Genomic DNA, 19,590 nt, shown 5'->3' on the forward strand with positions numbered 1-19,590 from the left:
AAAAGCTTTATGAAAAGCTTGATTTGGATTGAGAATGGGTCATGAGTATGACCATTTCTTGAGTGAGAGAGAGAATTTACATAAGAATCATTAGAATTTAAACATAAATGAAAATTAACTTCAATAGCATTTATTAAATTATGTAACTCTTCACTACTATTCAAACTTCAATAGCATTTAAAAAAAACCATACCAATTAAACTTCTCAAGCTTGAGAGGGGTTGAGAAGAGAGAAACATTGAGAAATTATAGAAAGATGAATATTCACTAATTACCTTACAACTTGCTTGATTCTTTGTTCACGGTAGAGGCCCCCAACCAATCAATTGGTTAAGTATGTTGATGGAGCCACTAATGGGGATTGAAGAAAGAGGGAAGCTCCAAAAACTAGTGAATTATTAAATGAATTCACAGTTCTTGGCTTAGGTGGAGTAGAGTAACGATGCATAAACACTATATATTTTTCAACAAGGGTGAGGCTTCTATTTATAGGAAAAATTGAGCTCCTAACCAAACAAACTGATTCTAGAATTTTCTAAATCAGTTTGGTCAATATTTGACCATTTTTAGGTCAGTTAAGCTAACTTTTTGGAACTAGACTTGAATGAGGAGAGAGGAGAGATGAAATATCTCAATTTTTATGAGTTTAAAACTCATTCAAGCATGTGAAATATGCACCTCCTTTAAAGAACTCCCCTTCCTTACATATGTCATATTTTTAATATTGCTCATAGTTTTTTTACTAATAAACCTTGTACATTTTCAACTCTTCATCTTATGTGAAATATGCACCTCCTTTAAAGAACTCCCCTTCCTTACATATGTCATACTTTTAATATTGCTCATAATTTTTTACTAATAAACCTTGTACATTTTCAACTCTTCATCTTATGTGAAATATGCACCTCCTTTAAAGAACTCCTCTTCCTTACATATGTCATACTTTTAATATTGCTCATAATTTTTTTCTAATAAACCTTGTACATTTTCAACTCTTCATCTTATGTGAAATATGCACCTCCTTTAAAGAACTCCTCTTCCTTACATATGTCATACTTTTAATATTGCTCATAATTTTTTACTAATAAACCTTGTACATTTTCAACTCTTCATCTTATGTGAGTATTTACTCATTTTTGGGTATCTTTTTTTTCAAATTGGATTTATCTCCTCCCTACACATGGATTGATGCTATTGGTCCATAGGAACCTTAATTGGACCATAATCCAAAAATTTCTGAAAATCTAGACCCTTAGACTAAGGTCCTTTATACACATTTCCAATTAATTCCAATTGCACATTGGAAAGTTCTTTTTGAATTTCTGTTTCAGGGAAACTTATTTTAATAAGATGAGATAATTTTCTATCCAAAAATATTAAAAATCTGAATATTCTCTCTCTAGAATATTTTCTCTCTCTAGGTTAAAACAGTTAGAAACAAGTCTTTTATATTTCTGAAGAGGGATTGATTATAGAAGAAGATACTAGACATCAAAAAGGGGTTTGGGGGAGGAATCTTACATTGAGATCCCCCTGTTCCCACCGAGCAACGGATTCGGGTACTAGCAGCGGAAGTAGCACTTCTCGCACGGGACAGGGGTCCCACATTTGGGGCCTCGTCCACGGATATCCGGACAAGAGACTAATCCGTCGGTTTTTCCAAAACCGAACCCGGAAAAAACTTCCCTTACCCGGAAAGCACGGGCGATTCCACCAGGATAATTTTTTACTCTAACGTAGTCAAGATCATTACTGATCACGCTGATCCAACTGCACCTATAAAGATACTCGGTCGGATCAAGGAAGAAACTTGCACTTGGATCATTGGGATCAACGCTTTTTTCCCCATCAAGAGGCACAGCCGTTGATTCCTATCCATAGAACAATTACTATCCGGGACTTACTTCATCTATCGTAATAACAGAAATTGAGTCTCGGTTTACGGATCCATCAGTCCAGCCTAACCCCATCCGATCCCATGGGTTAGCCAACCGCCCAACCACTGTAGTGATGGGATCCAATTTGGAATTTGGTTAAGTTTTGTCCCAGGTACCAAGGAAGAGAGTTCCAAGGCCCCCTAGCCGGAAGTTCATGCAACATAAAATTAGGCACACCACTTACACACCCAATATGAAATTGCCTTTTTCTTATCATTAGCTAACTTTAAAACAATCCTTTAATGAAACCATAGTACCACTGATCACAATCTTCCAATTTATCCGGTTGATCCTCAAATTTCCCATCATTCCTTCATCAGAGTATCTATGGCATCATTGGCAACTAGAACGCTCACCACCTGTCCACTCAGAGGCCGTTTCCATAGTTCCTAGCCCATAATACTCGGCAATATAATCACTTATCAAGATGGACTCTCGTTGAAGATCAGCAAGATCAACCAACAGATCCATATAAAAGAGCCATGGACTCATCCGTTGAGGACCAGCAAGGTCAGTCAACCAGATCCATGCCCGGTTTCACAAAACAACTCTTACTCCTTGTTCCAATATCTTCCTCGACGCACGCGTGGGTATCCTAGGCGACCCAGAGCCCGAGCACCGTATGGTCAGCACCCTCTAGGATCCTTCGCAGGTGACCTAGCGCTTCACTCATAGGCCGCTTCCTTGGTCCCTCATCCACCTTACCGGAAGCTCACCATTTTAATCGAACCGAGGCTGGTCAAGACCTCGGTCGACCTTGCTACGCGAGACGTCCTCCATTGACTCTCCGTCAGCAGTTGCAACTTTATCAGTTAGGTCTCCACGACCTTAATCACAAGACGGTCAAAATGCTTCCCCAGCATTCTTGACATAAAACAGCCATTTACAAACAGCATTTACAAACAGTTTACAAATACAGTTTCCATATTAACTCTCATTTTTCCACATTATCCCTCATTAATCCACATTACTTATTCCACATTCCATGTATATGTGTACTCATCCAATCACCTCCTTTTCCATCTCTTCACTTCAGATTCCTTCACATCACATATCATATATTCACATCCATATCCACATCCATACATCCACATCCACATCCACATTCACATCCATACATCCACATCTACATGCTTATCTCCATTTTCACATCCTCATTTATACATCCACATCCCATATCCACATTCATACATACACATCCATATCCACATCCACATCCACATCCACATTCACATCCATGCATCCACATCTACATGCTTACCTCCATTTTCACATCCTCATTTATACATCCACATCCCATATCCACATTCATACATACACATCCATACATCCACATCTACATCCACATACATACATACATCCACATCCACATTCCACATTCACATCTATACATCCACATCTACATTCACATTCACATACATCCACATCCACATTCCCATACATCCACATCTATACATCCACATTCCACATTCACATCTACATTCACATTCACATACATGCATCCACATCTACATGCTTACCTCCATTTTCACATCCTCATTTATACATCCACATCCCATATCCACATTCATACATACACATCCATACATCCACATCTACATCCACATACATACATACATCCACATCCACATTCCACATTCACATCTATACATCCACATCTACATTCACATTCACATACATCCACATCCACATTCCCATACATCCACATCTATACATCCACATTCCACATTCACATCTACATTCACATTCACATACATGCATCCACATCTACATGCTTACCTCCATTTTCACATCCTCATTTATACATCCACATCCCATATCCACATTCATACATACACATCCATACATCCACATCTACATCCACATACATACATACATCCACATCCACATTCCACATTCACATCTATACATCCACATCTACATTCACATTCACATACATCCACATCCACATTCCCATACATCCACATCTATACATCCACATTCCACATTCACATCTACATTCACATTCACATACATCCACATCTACATTCACATTCACATACATCCACATCCCCATTCCCATTCACATCTATACATCCACATCTACATCCACATACATACATACATCCACATCCACATTCCACATTCACATCTATACATCCACATCTACATCCACATTCACATACATCCACATCCACATTTCCATTCACATCTATACATCCACATCCATTCACATCTATACATCAACATCTACATCCACATTTACATCTATGCATATACATCTTCATGCATATATCCATTTTCATGTTCATACATCCACACTCCCATCTCCATATCCACACATCCACATACATACATCCATTTTCACATTCCCATTTATATAACCCCATATACCTTCACATCTAATCTTTTACATCACATCCATTCTCGCCCTATCACAACCCATATACATCTTATCCTATCACATACACTTCTTACCTCATCCCCCCATACACATCTTAATTCATCTTATCACATCCTAACTTATTTCATAAGCATCTTATCACCTCTTATCACACCTCTTATCACATCCTATCACTTTCCATACGCATCTTATCAATTCTTATCACATCTCATACACCTCTTATCACATCTTATCACATTTCATATCTTTTTTAAAAAAAAAAGAGAATTCTTTTATTTGATATAAGATTTCTCTACACATTTATTTATACATAAATTCCATTTAAGGAGACTAACACTTTCGAAATTAAAATCAATCTTTTATGCATCTTCTTATGCATGATTTCAATTTGGTAGGGAATTATACTTTTAGAATAAAAGAATTTCTCTTATGCATCTAAGTTAAGCATAAAATCCATTTATGAGGAAAATCATACTTTTAGTATAAAAAGAATATCTTTTATGCATACCTATATGCATGAAATCCAATATGATAAAAGTAACACTTTTGATATAAAAATTTTTCCTTTATGCATACTTCTATGCATGAAAATTAAAAATGATAAAAGTAACACTTTTGATATAAAAATTTTCCTTTATGCATACTTCTATGCATGAAAATTAAAAATGATAAAAGTAACACTTTTGATATAAAAATTTTCTTTTATGCATACTTTTATGTATGAAATAAAAATGATAAAAGTAATACTTTTGATATAAAAATTTATCCATTATGCATACTTCTATGCATGAAAATAAAAATGGTAAAAATAACACTTTTGATATAAAAATTTATCCTTTATGCATAATATTAAAATTCAATTTCTCCATGATTATAATGAAATTCTTTCAATTAATCTAGGATGATGATTCCTAGAATATGGTAGGAAGTCCTCTTTTTATGCTTTGAATGAAAATTTTTTATGCATAATTTTTATAAAAATTTTGCCATAGCTCCGCTGCTATGACTGATAAATCTCAATTTTTCTAAGGGATAAAGCTTATCATTAAGGAAATAATTAAAATGATTCTCTAATTGGATCCTTAGTCCATAATGGATTGAATCATCAATATACATAAACTAAAAGCATAAGAAAAAGCCATTAATTTGGCCTCAAGCATAGCTTAATCTTGGGTTAAGGAAAAGCTTTATGAAAAGCTTGATTTGGATTGAGAATGGGTCATGAGTATGACCATTTCTTGAGTGAGAGAGAGAATTTACATAAGAATCATTAGAATTTAAACATAAATGAAAATTAACTTCAATAGCATTTATTAAATTATGTAACTCTTCACTACTATTCAAACTTCAATAGCATTTAAAAAAAACCATACCAATTAAACTTCTCAAGCTTGAGAGGGGTTGAGAAGAGAGAAACATTGAGAAATTATAGAAAGATGAATATTCACTAATTACCTTACAACTTGCTTGATTCTTTGTTCACGGTAGAGGCCCCCAACCAATCAATTGGTTAAGTATGTTGATGGAGCCACTAATGGGGATTGAAGAAAGAGGGAAGCTCCAAAAACTAGTGAATTATTAAATGAATTCACAGTTCTTGGCTTAGGTGGAGTAGAGTAACGATGCATAAACACTATATATTTTTCAACAAGGGTGAGGCTTCTATTTATAGGAAAAATTGAGCTCCTAACCAAACAAACTGATTCTAGAATTTTCTAAATCAGTTTGGTCAATATTTGACCATTTTTAGGTCAGTTAAGCTAACTTTTTGGAACTAGACTTGAATGAGGAGAGAGGAGAGATGAAATATCTCAATTTTTATGAGTTTAAAACTCATTCAAGCATGTGAAATATGCACCTCCTTTAAAGAACTCCCCTTCCTTACATATGTCATATTTTTAATATTGCTCATAGTTTTTTTACTAATAAACCTTGTACATTTTCAACTCTTCATCTTATGTGAAATATGCACCTCCTTTAAAGAACTCCCCTTCCTTACATATGTCATACTTTTAATATTGCTCATAATTTTTTACTAATAAACCTTGTACATTTTCAACTCTTCATCTTATGTGAAATATGCACCTCCTTTAAAGAACTCCTCTTCCTTACATATGTCATACTTTTAATATTGCTCATAATTTTTTTCTAATAAACCTTGTACATTTTCAACTCTTCATCTTATGTGAAATATGCACCTCCTTTAAAGAACTCCTCTTCCTTACATATGTCATACTTTTAATGTTGCTCATAATTTTTTACTAATAAACCTTGTACATTTTCAACTCTTCATCTTATGTGAGTATTTACTCATTTTTGGGTATCTTTTTTTTCAAATTGGATTTATCTCCTCCCTACACATGGATTGATGCTATTGGTCCATAGGAACCTTAATTGGACCATAATCCAAAAATTTCTGAAAATCTAGACCCTTAGACTAAGGTCCTTTATACACATTTCCAATTAATTCCAATTGCACATTGGAAAGTTCTTTTTGAATTTCTGTTTCAGGGAAACTTATTTTAATAAGATGAGATAATTTTCTATCCAAAAATATTAAAAATCTGAATATTCTCTCTCTAGAATATTTTCTCTCTCTAGGTTAAAACAGTTAGAAACAAGTCTTTTATATTTCTGAAGAGGGATTGATTATAGAAGAAGATACTAGACATCAAAAAGGGGTTTGGGGGAGGAATCTTACAGAGTTAATATAGAAACTGTATTTGTAAACTGTTTGTAAATGCTGTTTGTAAATGGCTGTTTTATGTCAAGAATGCTGGGGAAGCATTTTGACCGTCTTGTGATTAAGGTCATGGAGACCTAACTGATAAAGTTGCAACTGCTGACGGAGAGTCAATGGAGGACGTCTCGCGTAGCAAAGTCGGCCGAGGTCTTGACCAGCCTCGGTTCGATTAAAATGGTGAGCTTCCGGTACGGTGGATGAGGGACCAAGGAAGCGGCCTATGAGTGAAGCGCTAGGTCACCTGCGAAGGATCCTAGAGGGTGCTGACCATACGGTGCTCGGGCTCTGGGTCGCCTAGAATACCCACGCGTGCGTCGAGGAAGATATTGGAACAAGGAGTAAGAGTTGTTTTGCGAAACCGGGCATGGATCTGGTTGACTGACCTTGCTGGTCCTCAACGGATGAATCCATGGCTCTTTTATATGGATCTGTTGGTTGATCTTGCTGATCTTCAACGAGAGTCCATCTTGATAAGTGATTATATTGCCGAGTATTATGGGCTAGGAACTATGGAAACGGCCTCTGTGTGGACAGGTGGTGAGCGTTCTAGTTGCTAATGATGCCATAGATACTTTGATGAAGGATTGATGGAAAACTATGAATCAACCGGATAAATTGGAAGATTGTGATCAGTGGTACTATGGTTTCATTAAAGGATTGTTTTAAAGTTAGCTGATGCTAAGAAAAAGGCAATTTCATATTGGGTGTGTAAGTGGTGTGGCTAGTTTTATGTTTGCATGAACTTCCGGCTAGGGGGCCTCGGAACTCTTTTCCTTGGTACCCGGGACAAAACCTAACCAAATTCCAAATTGGATCCCATCACTACAGTGGTTGGGCGGTTGGCTAACCCGTGGGATCGGATGGGGTTCGGCTGGACTGATGGATCCGTAAATCGAGATTTAATTTCTATTATTACGATAGATGAAGTAAATCCCGGATAGAAATTGTTCTATGGATAGGAATCAACGGCTGTGCCTCTTGATGGGGAAAAAAGCGTTGATCCCAATGATCCAAGTGCAAGTTTCTTCCTTGAATTGACCAAGTACCGTTAAAGGTGCAGTCAGATCAGTTGATCCGTAATGATCTTGACTACGTTAGAGTAAAGAGTTATCCTGGTGGAATCGCCCATGCTTTCCGGGTAAAGGAAGTTTTTCCGGTTTCGGTTTTGGACAAACCGACGGATTAGTCTCTTGTCCGGATATCCGTGGGCGAGGCCTCGAGTGTGGGTCCCTGCCCCGCGCATGAAGTGCTACTTCCATTGCTAGTACCCGAATCCGTTGCTCGGTGGGAACAGGGGGATCTCACAGTTATAGCGCCAGCTCATTTAGTCGGGTTCACACTATAGAGAACCCGTGTATGTATTTGGTTGAGTACCTTTCATATTGTGTGTACTCTTATTCTTGTATATGGTGTGTTGAGTGTTGAGTAGAGAAGAAGAAGATTTTCAGCCTCTCACCTTGTGTGTTCTCTATTAGGGTTTTGTGAGTGTGTGTGTGTGCTTGCAAGAGCTCAAGCTCTCTTCCCCCCTGCATCTTTTCATGAATAGCATCTACAACTTTCCAATGGCATGTAATAATGCATGGAAGGATCTCAATGCCATAGATCAAACCATGGAAATCCCTAATTGCCAAGAAATGTTGGAAATGGATCCAAATCCTTAAATGTTGCTAAGGGTTCTTCTAATGCTTCCATTGAAGACATAAGATTGCATATGGTACACCAAGAAATTCATATTCAAGAAGCATAGACCCTTTCAACCCTCTTTCACTAATGTTTCAAAGAAATCATTAGATGCATTGGCAACTTCAAATCATTTATTCTTCAAAATCTTTCCTTACCATGTCTTGCAAAGCTACATTATGCTTTCTCCCTTCCCATTAATCCCTAAGAGAATCATGAAACCCCTTTTCTCCCTTATATGAACAAGAGGAGAAGCTCCAATCACATGTCAAGAGCTTACTCTGCCTACTAGCATGAGATTTAAAATTAATATTCCAAGATTAATGGCTTGAGGAGCTTAAGAGCACCTTGATGGCCTTAATGCATTGCACAACAACCCTAAGGCTTCAAATGAAGAAATCAACGTCATTTTTCCCTTCAATCACGACAGTCGTGAGGCTTCAAATGAAGAAATCAGCGTCATTTTACTAACATGGGAATGGATCAAAGACGTGGCTCTAATACCAATGAAAGAAAGTAGCATCTAAATTAGCCTTGATTTAGTCTTATTAGCCTTGGATTATCCTAGATTAAGATGATTAGCCTAGTTTTAGAGAGAGAAGAGAGAGAAAATGACTTGTAGTATAATGGTTATCAAAAAGTTCCCATAATGTTAGCCCATATTCACTTATATAATAGGCAACCCTTTCACACTACATTTATTAATTTCTATAGGCATGCCCAATCCTAGTCCTAGCCCTCGGCCCCTTTCACATCCCCTTCATTCTGTGGCATTAGGCCCAAATTGACTTGATTCCCTTTTTACTTTGTTACAAGGGATGAAGAGATTTGATATATTCAAGAGTACGTATGGATAGGGCATAGATGCCTAGCAAGTCATTGTAGGGAGAACTAGTTCTCCTAGTGGATAAGAAGGATATACTAAAGTGTGTGTTGATTTATAAGGAATTAACATACTTAATGTAAAGATTACATATCCTTTGTTGTGAGGAAGAATGAATTTATTGATATGATGATCCATCAGATTAGGTTATTTGAGGGTGATATCTTTAAGATAGGTCTTAGAACTAGCTAGGGGGGAGTATCAAGTTCATGGTTTTTACCATTCGGACTTGTCTATGCACTACCTATTTTTCAATGGTTATCCTGGTATGAATGTTACAAAAGTCCGAGTAGTGTCTTGTTGATCCCATCTCTCTTGAGTGTAGTTGCATCACAAAACTATTGAGAATGAGAGAGAGAGAGAGAGAGAGAGAGAGAGAGAGAGAGAGATCACTTTTCGGTTACGTGGCACCCTGTAGGTTTTTTCATGGCTCGTGAGGCACGTGCAAAGATCATCCTCGAGATGGTTGCACTCTTAGAGGCTTCATGTAGTCAGCTTCGCGTGGACAGAGAGATCCAGATCCCTCCAACATGCATCTTGTTGCATCGTTGGAGATCCACATCCCTCCAACATGCATCTTGTTGCATCGTTGGAGAGGGCACGATGGAGACTCTACATTCCCTTGACGACGTAGAGTCTTTGATAGCATGGCTAGAGACACAGTAGGGTAGACGAGTATGTCACAGCTTGTCTCATCAAGAGGTATCCCGACTGCCCTCTATCAGAGAGAGGACATTAGAGCTTTTCATTCGTAAGGATGGACGAGTTGCTACTACATGGCAGCCCATGCAACTATGGCAGCCCACATTCTACCACGATATGCAGTGTATTATGGTTCCTTCCCCCATTATCATGAGATTTTGATCTACTTTGTACAGTAGTTATATGCAGAGTTTGTGTTGGGAGACTCGAGGTAGATTATCATGATCGTGGACCCAGAGTTGGCCATGGTATGCACCGGCTTCGGGAGGACTAGGACAGGAGGCCTGGTGACCAAGCTAGGTGTCTCCCACCTTTGGACACCTCGTGGATTGGAGATGCTACCATTCCCCATAGTGCATGAGCTAGGTGTGCAGATTGGTCACTAGTCCCATCATGCTAATAGTCTATTCGACATGTTGTGGCTCTCGTATCGGAGCCGCCCACTAGCACGGTATTCTCCCAAACCCTTTTAGACTAATTGAATTATGATGTGTATTTCTACATTGGGGAGTTATCCATCTATATTTTCTCTTGTTTGTGCATGGCCCTGCACAATTTCAAGCTACTACTTTAGGCCAGGCTGAGGAGAGAGTTGGGGCAACATCACCTTTACCAGCACCCCCTAGCCATGTGAGAACATTGTTTAAATTATTTTCTCATTGCTCAAGCATGCTTTCTTGTATTTGTCTTAATATTGATCACTTTAACTTTTTAGGATACCGAGCTAGATGAGCTCCTCACTCTAGAATTGCGGGAGTCACACCAAGAGATTGATAGTTACTCCGTGAGGAGGACGAGGAGAGACGGATCACATACTACCACATAGAACACTACATGAGGGAGTGGACCAGACCTTGTAGAGATGCAGCTCGCCATCATGTGATGCCGAGCATTGCTATATATCCCCTTCCGCCTGAATCTTTGGTTGCGAGACCACGTGCAGACACTGGTAGTACTATAGTTTGTGGAGTTTCCCTCGACGAGTTTGACACTTGGGGATGGTACACATTAGGGTGCCACCATCAGTTTCATCTTTACTGCCTTGTTCGCTCATTGGCCATGACTGCTAGATGTCCAACTTGTCCGTGCAGTGTAGAGTTTGGCCTATATTGCTTTTGGGGATAGAGGACCTGTACCCAGGGTCAGCAATAGTGAGTGTGGATCTTGTCTGGCCCATCAGTAGCACTGATCATTAGCAAGCTATCCTAGATATCATGGTAGATGATGGATATGTTGCTAAGGATATGCCTGAGGATTTTGAGATTCTAGAGAGGGATTTATCACCAGAGGAGGAGGAGGCACAAAGAGTACGATGGGCCTGCATTAATGAGTTTATCTTATAGACTTGGCAGGTTGCTTTACGCACCCCAGTTGGCGTAGAGAGTTTGGTGGACTAAGGTCTCCAGGCACGTATCAAGTCGGTGAAGAAGTTTACATGTGGTTATTTTGCTGCTCACATGTACGTTGACCTTCGCTTATGGGAGATGAGGCATGAGCATAGAGGCTAGGCGATTGACTAGGAAATTATGGTACTGGTGTTTTAGTACATGTGCACGTGAGTCTTTTTTTTGAGAGAGAGATCCTATTATTAGTTAACATTACAACTCGCTCATCACACCAACTAAGCTAGAGCTACGAATTCCATCTATGTAGCCCTCAGAAGAAGAGAGCGACAACCACACTCGACCATGAAGAGCGGAGCGGATACATGGGAGTCCTCCTAGAGAGAAGGGGTCAGAACACGAACGACGTTGACCATGAGGCTTTGGAGGGAGCGAAGAAAGATGCTGTCGAGGGTTCCAAGCATGGTTTGAACCCAAGACCTCTCGGTCCTACGCAAACACCTTACCATGAACTACCACTTGATTGGCTACATGTGGTGAGTCCTTAGCCATGATAGAGGAGCGTTTACTCAGAGGACCATTGCACAGTAGGTTGTAGAGCAGCCAAGGAGGAGGCAATGGGCATATCATCCTGGAGCTTATTAGGTCCTCACAAACATAAGGTTTAGATATCATGTAGATGTATATCACATCATGCTTTTGTATCGACCAGTCTACATGCCATTTGTATTTATGACCTCATGTTTCTATGTATGACATCCACCAGCTGTATCACATTTTGTTTTATATATTGGATTATGTCTTTTGTGATTTTTTATTTCTATAAAGTTTTATATATTGAACTATGTCTTTTGTGATTTTATATTTCTATAAAGTTTGTACATTTAAGGTGCCATGCTATTCTTTGCATAGGGGACCCCTTGGGCACTATGCAAAAAATAGCAGGTGGCAACACACCATCTCCTCGCCCCCATCCGCCGGTGTCCAGTGGTGGTGAAACTTTGCGAGCGCGGAGGGGCAGCAGCCCCATGGTCCCTCTCGCAAAGTTTCAAAACCATTAGAAACCATATGATAACAATGCCCCAATGAAATAGTATGATAATGATCCCCTACCCAAACCCGATATTTTTTGCATAGGGGACCCCTTGGGCGTGCTATGCAAAACAATAGCGAGTGGCAACACATCGTCCTGCCCATTCAGCATGCAATGGTGGTGAAACTTTGCAAGTGGTGGGATAACATTCCCATGGACCTACTCCTAAATTTTCACCACCATCAAACAGTGTATGATAATGATGCTCTACCCAAACCCACTATGTTTTGCATAGGGGACCCCTTGGACACTAGACGAAAAAATAGTGGTTGCCAACATATCATCCTCCCCATCCTACATCCAATGGTGCTAAAACTTTGGGAGTGGAGGGTTAGTAGACCCATGTACCCACTTGTAACGTTTCACCACCACCAGACACCGTATGCTAATAATGATGACCCACCCAAACCTGCTATTTTTTGCATAGGGGACTCCTTGGGCACTATACAAAAAAATAGCGGCGGATGGCAACACACCATCTCGTCCATCCGTAGTCCAATGGTTGGTGAAACTTTGCGAGTGGAAGGGTAGGAGCCCCATGGACATGCTCACAAAGTTTCATCACCACACTCACTCGCAAAGAAGTTTCACCCCAAACCATTTACAAAATATATGGGCACAACTTAAAAGCCAACTCCTATATGGGTAGAAGATACAAACTAAGAGAAAGATATAAAATGAAGGGCATTAGATACAACAAATAAGAGGGAGGAGGCTACAGTATTGATCCAAAGACTATCTAGCTCTGAGGGTCTCCAAGATGCTCACATGATTGTAAGGTCCACCATGGGGGAGAAAAGTAGCACTCTGTCTAGATCTCTTGTTGCTATGGTGTGAATGTGAAATTCTTTGCGAATTCAACCACAGACACAACTACACCAATAGGAAACTATTGTAGCCTGGCATGAAACTAACGGTCCCATCACTTGGCACCATGAGCATGATGTATGTAGGCATAGATGGAATATGTAAATGTGCTCATGAACTCGCCATGTGCTGAATGGTGCTCCACTAGCTATAATATCCTCTACTACCCATGTGTGACATACTCATACTATCGCCATGTCACCACCTTAGCCACCGAGGAATCCTCCTTGCACAAGTGAAGCATAGCCAAGTTTTCGCATGAGGTACAAGTCCCCATGACACAAGCCATACAATCATAGACGACATCCTCCGCTCACAAGCATAATAGGGAGTAAATCAAGTCCCTCGTCGAGCTATAAGGCACCATCCCCTGATGGATAGACAAGCCACAAAATACATCATACAAAAGCTAAAATCCAACATGGTACCTACAAAGACACGTGTCACGCTGCCTCAAGTAGCGCAAAAACCATGGCTTGCACTCTGGTAATGCATGTGTCACGCAATGTCTTGTTGTACTTTGGTGATGCATGACAATGCTCCTCCTCCCAAAACCTCTCTGTCATTGCTCTCATCTCAGGGTCCAATACCACCATGTCATCACCAATTTGGGGACATCTTCTTGAATGTGCAAAATTGCCCATCATGCTATATATCATTGGAAAGGTATCGAAGAGTAGATTCCAAATTTCCAAACTCTGCTCACTTCTGAGTTGATTTACAAAAATTTCACTATGAGCCCATTTTTCTAGAGAGAGGAGGTGTGAAAATCTTTAAGGGGCAAAAATGAGACTCCATATTTTGCCTAATGCATTTTGTGGATTTGTTATCGGAGTTTTGCACATGATATTGCAGATAATTTTGGTAGAAATGTTCTCCTTACATATCATGAAAATTTAGGAAATTTTTCCTTAAATTTTAAGACATTTTTGACCATAAAAATGGTAAACTAGGCTTTTTTAGCGTTTTTTTTGTGAAAAGCCCACATGCGTGCTGACTGGCATTGTGCCTATATGTCATGTGGACCTTATTCTTTCCCCCCTCTCTCTAAGAAAACATGGCACCCAAGATGAGGGCAAGAAAACCTGGTAGGCGTAAAGAGTAGAATCTGGAAAGATTAAGACTTTTTGTGCCACATATGTGTGTCTTTCGTGAATGGGATGGTGAATATTTTTTTTAATTCCATTGGTCATGTGAGTTACTTTTTCCATGATTTTTTTTGAGTTTTTCGCGTGTGGAATTCTTTCTTATTGGACATGTTCCTTGCTTTCTTTGATGATGGCTATTCCTATAATTTATTTTAAGTTTTCATTTCCACTCAATTTCAACACTTTATTTTTTCCCAATGTCACTGAGCTGTGCTTATAACAGTGCTGCAGTGTTGCTTATAACGGTGTTTAACTAGTGTCGCTAAGAGATGATAATAATAGTGTTAATAGAGGAACTTATCCAACATCAAATAATGGCGCTCATAGCCGCATAACATAAAAAGCCGCTAATAGGGCCTTCTCTTGTAGTGTTTCCTTGAGGCCTTATGTCTCAGGGCTATTGAGACACTGAAGCGTTTTGTCTACCTAAGGAAATCTAAGGGTTTGAGTTGTATCAGCTGAGAATGTTTGTAAAGTCATTTGTCTTTAGGTCTATTTTGTGATAGGTTTGTTGATTTGATATAATTTATGAAGATTTAGTCTCGGTGGTTATCAGTCTCATGAGAGAGGAACCAGTTCTAAGTGAGTTTTGACCCAGTTAGTACCAGTTGAAACAATACAGAGATGGTTCTACATTAGCTGATCTTCAATATCATCAATCGAAGGTGTATGGATCTTATCCTCGCTTGTTTGAGTGGGTGAGAAAAGCTTTTAAATATGGTATGACAATCTATTAACAGTCAGACAGATTTGTGAACTAAATGATGTTTATGGGGGTAGCTATAGACAAGGTGCTGTCAACATAGTGTTCCGCCACACGATTGTCTTGGTTTGAGAGTTTGGAGGGTATAGAAGTGCTAGCTCACACAAAGGAGAGGAAACCTACCTCAGCTGAGTTGGTTTAGTATTCCCTAAGAGAATAGTCATTTTAGAGGCAGTTGAGGGTGGATTTATAAGAGAATCCAATAATGTGATATCTTGATGAGTTTGCTACCTCATGAGGTTTTTGAATTGTCAGTTGTGCGGCAAAGGACGTAGATTGGAGAGGTAATCTCACACAGAGGTCACTTTACTCTATTTTGGACAGTCGAGTCTGTCTCAGATAGAGCTATCACAAGGGAGTCAGAGAGAAGAGTCGGCATAAGGTAGCAGACTGGTTCAAAGAAGCATCGACAAATTGGTTCACAGAGCTTTAGAGGAGAGGTTTTGAGGTCTCCTGATGATAGAGGACATCCTAGAGGCCTGGAGGATAGATTTCTTCCTAGGGACTAGTCGGAGTTAGAATCAAATTGTTCTGCTTCAGTTATTTGGTCAACTAGGTTTCAAATGTAGTCAGGAGAGGCTTATAGGAGATTTATTGAGCTTCTAGTGGTTAAGGCTGACTTGGGAGGATAGCTACAAGAGGCAACTAGACCAAAAAGGGAATTTGGGAGGGTTTTGAGGTGTCCCATTAAGTTAGTTGGAGGGCTAGGGACAATTGTTAAGTTGCTTGATGCCCTTGGAGATGGGATTCTAGCGTCCCCCAGTTCTAATCCCTTAGTGTTCTCTTCTTGTGTGCCTGATAGTGGTGTATAGAGGCCATCACTCAGCCACCACAAAACACAATGGTAATCTTGTTGAGGTCATTGTAGTCTATGCACATTAGAAATGAGCCATATTTTGTTTTCACCAAAAGTATGGGAGACGCAAATGCTGATTAACTTGGTTCAATCCATCCCATGTCCATAAGTTCCTTCACTTGTTTGTGGCAACTTCATCTCTTTACACTTTGAGAGCCTATGTGGTGTCTTTTAATAATCGTCTTGGCATTCTGTTCACAGTACTATAGGATGGTCCACTTCTCTCCTAGGAGGAAGACTCTTAGGCATTTGAAACACATTCTTGAACTCTTCTAAGAGTCTTGTCATTCATTCATTTCTGAAATTCTATTCTCTTCCATGTTCTTCTCTTGGAAAAGATCTAATACATACACACCCCATTTTCTTGAGTTCATTCTTAAGCTTAGTGGCATTGATCAAGGAAAACTTTGAGAGACAAAAACCATGCAATAAAAACTCTTGATCTACACACACAAATCTCGTGAATCCATGCTATAAACCCATTGAGAGAAGGTCCCAAGTGTGGATAGCTAGTCACGTGCAAGCACAATGTTAATCGGGACAGACCCATGTCCAATCCAAGAAAATCCACATGGCATGTGTACTCCTTAAAAAGCACGACTCTCACATCACTACATGCCATTGTACAATTCATCATTGATCCATTAGCCACTTGCACCATATGAAACTTAGACAAGGTTTTCGGATGCAATTTTAGATTTACCAATGAACTCTTTTTCACAAAGCTATGTGTGCTAATGCTATCCACAAACACATAAGAAACTTTTTCATTGATCATAGTCTTAATCCACAAAGTCTTGGCACCCCTTCATCCTGCATAAGCATCATAACAAAGAGTGCACAACTTTGCATCATCATGCCTTGTTGCTACGTAACACATATGGTTGTAGGATATCCATTATCAAAATTGTCTTCATTTGATCCCCTTGGATCAAAATGAAACTCACCATTAGGATCATGACCCTCATGATCATCCTCTACAACTTCAGCCCAAGCACCATGTTGAGTGTTATATTCCTTGCTTTGCATGACTTTGGGTGCCTTTTGTTTCATTTTTTGCCACACTTAGCACAAGCCCTTACTTCTCGAATCATTGATGTGATCCTCTTTAAGAAACTTGATTTTCTTCACCTCATTAGAAGCTTTCCCATCACCAATGGGTCCCTTTTAAGGAGCCCCACCAAATCTGAAATTGGTTTTTGCATCTCTACCATACACCATAGGATATCGTAGAATGGTGGTAGTGGTGTTAGAAAAAGTGATCTATGTCATATCATAGACAAGGTCAAAGGGATGTGGATGAATGTGGTGAAGGCTGGGAGTTATCCCACATGCAAAGGCAAAGCCCATATGGTACTTGGACCTATATAAAGGGTCATTTCAATGTAATGTAACACAACAACTCATTCTCAAGTACACAATCTCTTGGTCAAGTAAGTGCATCTTGTGTTGCTTTGTATTGCTTTTGTCATTTGTTTATAATCATGTTTAGCATTATGTTTGAGCCTCCATAGGCTAGCCTAGTCCTAGATCCATGATTTCCAACATGGTATCAGAGCCTGGCAGGCTATGGCTTAGCTTAGTTTAGTTGTTTTACCATTTCTCTTCAATATGGTGCCCGTAAAAGGAAGTGCCATTGAGAAGAAGGAATATTGCATTAGTCTTTGCACCTTTAGGGATCTGGTAGGTTCAGCTCTCCAATAGCTTAGTTTTATCTCTCTTAGCTTAGCTTAGTATTTTTCATATCAGTAGCACTTCTATCTTGCAACGAGCGATAGAAAGTATGAAATAGTGGTAGGTAGCATCAGCACGACACCGCATAAGAGAAGCAAAGCTTCACCGAGAACAAGAGGAGCAACAGTCCATTGGTTGAGGTAATAGTAGCTCAGCTTGGCGAAGAGAGAGAGAGGGCGCATCAGCGCCTACGAGTAGAAGTAGTCAACGAGTGTGCATGAGCAAATAGAGTGGAAAACACAAAAGAGAAGGAGAAGCTTCAGCAGATAGCAGCTGCCTTGTGCCAGGAGGACGCCTCGGGGGTGATCTGCAGCAGGCGCAGAGAAGGTGGCAGCAGCCGCAGGTGTGAGAGAGGAGAACTGCTGCTGTTCGTGAGGGAGCTGAGGACTTGCTATGGCTGCTGACGACGGCGACTGAGTTGCACAGCTCCTAGTGAGGACAAACAGAGGAAGTGCTTGAAGAGAAGCAGGCGATGCAGTTGACCAGATCAGAGAGCGCAGCGTGGACAGATCCGGAATCAGCGCAACAATAAACGAGACCGCCGGTGGAATCAAATCTGGCCGTTTTCATTTGAAAATAAAGGATTTATTCTCTATTTAATGAGTTTAAGGTTTAAAAAAAAAACCTTTAAGAGGTTGTTCCTATGGAACTTAAGGATGATGTTCTTTTACCTCTTTTTTGGAAAATTCTATGCATTATGAAGTTGCCTCAAGGATGGGAATGCATGCAATCTATGAGCAATGTCAAGACGAAGAAGATGCTATGCAAAAATAAAGATGCAGATGCAGACGCAAAAATGGATGAAGATAAAGATGAAGATATCGATGAAGATGAACAAGATGCTGTCTATGTTGATTCTTATGTCATGGCTCACATGTCATAATGACGAATGAATTATGCCCTCTCTTCCCCAAATGTTTATGTATGGACACCTCTAACCACCGATGATGTAGGTTATGTGTTTCTATGATGCTCACAATATCTCTCAGTAGGCCATGTAGCCCTCAAGGGGGGATTGATGGGGAGTTGGGTCTCCATGACCAAAAAATGATTATGATGATTCCCATGGATATGATGATGATGATGCTATGATGATGATGGGGTATGGGAGAGGAATGTTTTCATGTAGGAATGTTTTTCATGTCATTTTCTTTTCGCAATGTAGAAGCTATGCTCCCTATGAGCGATGCTAATTTCTTTTATGTACTGTAGAGCTATACTCCTTATGAGTTAAGCTTTTTCTTTCATGTAATGTTAGAAGCAAGGAAGGGCATTATGATATGCCATGATCAAGGAAGGGTGTTAGAAAAAGTGATCTATGTCATATCATAGACAAGGTCAAAGGGATGTGGATGAATGTGGTGAAGGCTAGGAGTTATCCCACATGCAAAGGCAAAGCCCATATGGTACTTGGACCTATATAAAGGGTCATTTCAATGTAATGTAACATAACAACTC

The sequence above is a fragment of the Cibotium barometz genome, chromosome 47, assembly GCF_041138505.1.
Source record: "Cibotium barometz isolate CiBa-2024 chromosome 47, ASM4113850v1, whole genome shotgun sequence".
NCBI lineage: Eukaryota > Viridiplantae > Streptophyta > Polypodiopsida > Cyatheales > Cibotiaceae > Cibotium > Cibotium barometz.